Here is a 4,908-nt window from a genome sequence, read left to right on the forward strand (position 1 = left end):
TACTAAAATATAAAATGCCGCCCACATCCAAAGTCTAAAACATGCTTTGTACTAAACCTCAACACACCACCTCGTGGGAGTCCAACCCACAAAGATGGATCTTTCATTTATAGGAATTCGGAAATTGGCCAACTTTTCCTAGAACCAAATGCTAAACTCAACCAACCATTAGCAATTGTCAATCGATCAATGGGGAAGAGGAAATGTACAATCAGATCTCGCATCGAAGAATCTGATACCAAGTGTAAGCAGGATACGCACCGGAGAAGGAAGAATCCAAAGCCGTTGAGGGGGCGGGGGGGTGCGGAGAGAGAGAGAGAGAGAGAGAGAGAGGGGGAGAGAGAGAACAAAGGAATGAGTAGGAGTAAATGAGACTATATTGCTGTAATGTTGTTTATACATAATTCCTCTCCTTGCCTCGTCTCTTCCTTTGAGTACATAAGTTCAGCGGCGCAGCTACAGACATCTCACGCACTCACATTCCCGGGCCGGGTCTACTCTGCGCCGGCAATGCAAACATCGGGCTTGTGAGTTCGTTCAACCCAACCAAGCCCAAGGAAGGTCATGCTTTGGACGTCATATTCAGGCGCTGCCATTGGGTGCTTTTGTTGAGCACCCGTGGTTTCTTTTGTACTCGTATAGTCGTATATCTCATGTTCTTCGTCATTGTCATGTTAGACAGGCTATTTTCCATGAACTCCAATAAGATGTTCCTAAACTTTAGTGAAGTTTCTTATAAAAAAAATACTGTGAGTGTTTTTTTTGTTTGTGTGTCATATAGTAATGGAAGCGAGATGTACTTGGGCCTCGTTTAGATGCATTCCAAATTCCAAGTTTTTTCACTCTCTTTCCATCACATCAATTTTTAGCCGCTTGCATTGAGTATTAAATGTAGGTAAAAAAATAACTAATTATACAGTTTAGTTGAAAATCACGAGATGAATCTTTTAAGCCTAGTTGGTCCACAATTGGACAATATTTACCAAATAAGACGAAAATGGTACTGTTCATCGGGTTCACTTTTTTCACAATCTAAACGAGGCCTTGGGTTAGAAGCAAATCAGGTTCGGTGGATATACAAAATCGATGATTAGATGTTTTGCTCTTTTGTGTGCACACTATTTGTTTAGCCATCTCTAAGAGAATTAGCATGAAGGCCAAAAAAGAGTAGTGCAGTATCTGTCTATCTGATTAATACTACTAATATTGGCGTTAGAACGTTTACTGTATCTGGAGGATCAACGTGCTGCCGCCATTTGTTCACAGAAATACAGAGGACAGCATCGGGTATATATATATATATATATCAGCGCGTGGTGCGGAGGATGCCGTGGAAGGTGAGCGTGCCCTCGAGGTCCCCGATGATCCGCGCGATTCGCACCTCCAGCCCTCTCTGCACGTCCCTCAGCAGCGCCCCGGCCACCTCCATCAGCCTCTTCATGTCCACGCCGTCTCCATCGCCGCCGCCGCCGGAGCGGTCGCGCGCGAGGCCCGGCGCGATCCTGGACTGCGTCTCCAGAAGCTTCTGCCCCGTGGCCACCATGAACCGCTGCAGCTGGAACGTCTCATCCAGGAGCTGCCCCAGCGCCGCGCTCTGGCTCTGGGTCTGGCTCTGCTCCCCCACGCCGTGCCGTTCCCGCCCCGCGCTCCTCTTGCTCTCCTCCTGCATGGCATGAGACAGACAGACATCAACGCATGATCCCGGAATGCTAAAACATATTCCTGATGATGGAATGGGGATCCGCGTCTTCTCCCCGTAGTCCCGTACCATTCTTGCGCAGAGGTCGTCGAATCTTGTCGTCGAGGGACTGGTACCGCTTGACGTGCTTGCTCAGGAACGACATCATCGTGTGGTACCTCGACCTCGGCTGCTGCCTGCTGCTGCTGCAACTGGCTTCACTCCCTGACGGCTTCGTCGCCGCGGCCTCCTCCTTGCATTCGTTGGCCAGCTTCTCCAGCACCAGCAGCTGCTGCTTCAGCCTCTTGATCTTGTACGACACCGCCATCGCATGGATGTCTGTCTTCCAAGCGGAGCTCTTCTGGCCAGGCGGCAAGGCAACGAGCGCGAGCTCAGACGTCGCCTCTTGCTCTTGGGAGCTACTACCTGTCGTCTGTGCATTGCCCGGATCGGTGTAGACCTCCTTCTCCTCCTCGATCTCAGACCTGAAAGACCGCCGGCTCGCCGGGGCATTATCATGTCGTCCGTGTTCCATGGACGTTGATGCAGCCGCGGCGCACGCTAGATCCCCGACCGAGACGACAAGCGTCTCTGTCGCATGCACATCCAGCTCCTTCCAATCCTCCTTGTGATCTTCTGGGGAGACACAGACTGGCTCGTCCAGCTTCGTCTCTGCACGATGACACTTGCTGACCTCGGTGCCCTCTTGATGCCGCGAGCTTCCGGATGACATTGTTCTCTGGACGACCTTCACGGGCGAACAAGGGATGCACTGGTCGTCGGGGCCGTCGTCTTGGCCACCGGGCGGCGTGCAGATATCCACACCAGGGGCCTGCGCTTGGAGCGTCTCCAGCTGCTCCTCGAGTGCTCTGTTCTCGTTGTCCCTGTCCAGGAGCAGGGCCTCCAGACCGGCGCTGTGCTTTTCGTGCCGTGCGAGACGGCCCTCCAGCTCCTGGATCCGGCTCCGGAGACGCGTCGCCTCGACGTCCATGCTCACCGCCCGCCACTGGAACTGCCTCCAGCTTCTCGTCCTTGAGCCGGAGCTGCTCCGTGAACGCCTCGATCTCCGCCGTGTGCCGGTGCTTGATCATGGCCGTGTACTTCTTCGTCTCCATCTGGAACCACTCCTGCAGGCCTTGGTATTCCTCCACAGCTGGACGACGTATCCAAAGAAAGAAGCACAAGCCTAGTCACAACTCTGAAACACTGCTGTTTTGATGATTCACCATTTCTAAATTCTAATGACTAACGGGTTGACTAGTTTGCATTTTTGAAAGACAGTTGCGCTGTATTTTGTACTCAAACAAGACTTGTTAGAACGCAATAAAAACAAACTTTTTCTATCAACTGAATCCTGGCAGCATATGGTGACCAGATTAGTAGTACAATTTTGTGAGCAGAGCAGGAGCTAGCAGAGTACAAGAAGACAGAACAGGTGGACATACCGGGCTTGTCGTCGACGTGGCTGGCATAGCGGTCGACACATTCAATGGTGGTCAGCTCCTTCGCCGGCGCCTGCCGGTGGTCCTTCTTGCCGTCGCCCTCGACGTGGTCCACGAACAGTATCTTGGTTGTGTCATTGGTGGCGCGCGCCACGGCGTCGGGGGCCAGCAGCTTGTCGGCGGAGCTCCCGGCCGGCAGCGGCAGGTCGGCGTCCGCGCCCCGCGCCGACGACCTGGAGGAGCCCCGGCGGTGGGCACGGGACTCCCACATCTTGCGCCACCGGTCGGCCTCCAGTTCCGCCTGCTTCCGCCTGGCCTTGCACATCTTGACCTCCCTTACCAGCATCTCCCTGTCCTCCATATCGATCTTGGACTTGCGCAGCATCGCGGAGAGGATCTTGTCCTTGTGGTCCGCGTCCCGGCGCAGGCGCGCGGCCTCGGCGGAGAGATCGGCGACCGTGGCGGCCGCCTCGTCGCGGCGCTCCAGCGCGGCCCGGAGCTCGGCCTCCGCCGTTTCCGCGAGGCGCGCGGCGCGGGCCAGGTCCGCCTCCAGGTGCCGCTGCGCGGACGCGAGCTCCACGAACGCCGCCTTGTGCTTGCGCACCTCGGCCGCGTGCTCCAGCGCCTCCCTGCCGGCGCGCTCCCGCAGCTCCTCCGCGGACCGCTCCGCGGCCTGCAGCCGCTCCTCCGCGCCCTGCCGCCTCTGGACCTCCTGCTCCAGGGCCCTGTCCTTGAGCACCACCGTGTCCCGCTGCTCCTCCAGCTGGCGCCTCAGCTCCGCGGCCTCCTCCTCGCGCTTGGCCTCGCGCACGCGCGCCGCGGCCACGACGGCGTGCACCTGCCGCCGCAGGGACTTGCGCTCCGCGAACCACCGCTGCTCGTGGGACGCGAAGATTCCCGCCACCTTCTCGTTGGCCCGGGCGTCCTCGGCCCGCCGGTGGCGGAGCTCCTCGACCTGGCGCTCCAGCGCCGCGATCTTATCCCGCAGCGCGTGCTCCATGGCGCGCGACCACCGGCACCCCCGCCGCCTCGCGCCACCAAGATTGAACAAGGCGGCAGCTCTCCCCTGCGCCAGAGCGAAAGAAAGGCCGAGGTAGTAGACGGCGGCGGCCGCGGGGTGCGTCGAGACCGGCCAGGACGGCGCCGATGACGCCAATGGCAGCGCGTGATCAGCCGCCATCGCGGCCGCCGACCTCCCCCGTAGTTCTTGGCTCATACTAGCCACCATCGAGCGGGACTGTAGCAGAGGATCACTAAGCTAAGCTAAGAAACAAGCGTCAATCAAATCCTGTCAGAAATTACACGATGGTTATGCCAAACGGGCGATGGCTATGGACTATGGTGGAGAGTTTGGCATGGTGGCGGTGAGCCGGAGGGAGAAAGGAGAAGCAACGCGAGCTGCAATGCAGAGTGGCAGGGACCAGGGATGAATCGAGTGATGGTGATGGGGGGCCTCCACAAGAAAATTGAGTTGGCAGTGGATGATTGAAGGAAAGGCTATCGCTGGTACGGAGGCGGTCAATGTGGGGAGCTCAGCTGGGAATCCAGATGGAGCGCAACGGCCAGCGCACAAAGGAATGTGAGCTAACCTCTTGCTTCATCACTTCCACCATTGCTTCTTTAGTGAAGGACTGAAGGGTGGTGGTATATATATAGTATTATAGACTATAGAGGAACACCTCTGTCGTCTAGTTGGCCTGTTCTTTTTCCTTTGAAAACAAACTGGGTTTTATTCGACGAATTAATTAGGGGAGGTGCTAAATTTTGATTACCTGCCAAATGGTTTGT

At 56.4% G+C, this 4,908-nt stretch overlaps 1 pseudogene; it reads right to left on the reverse strand.

Moving 5' to 3' along the window:
- Positions 1-1,224: 1,224 nt before the first annotated feature.
- Positions 1,225-4,687, reverse strand: LOC136458358 (uncharacterized; annotated as a pseudogene).
- Between the last annotated feature and the right edge of the window lie 221 nt (positions 4,688-4,908).

Source organism: Miscanthus floridulus, chromosome 6 (genome assembly GCF_019320115.1).
Source record: "Miscanthus floridulus cultivar M001 chromosome 6, ASM1932011v1, whole genome shotgun sequence".
In the NCBI taxonomy this organism is placed as follows: domain Eukaryota; kingdom Viridiplantae; phylum Streptophyta; class Magnoliopsida; order Poales; family Poaceae; genus Miscanthus; species Miscanthus floridulus.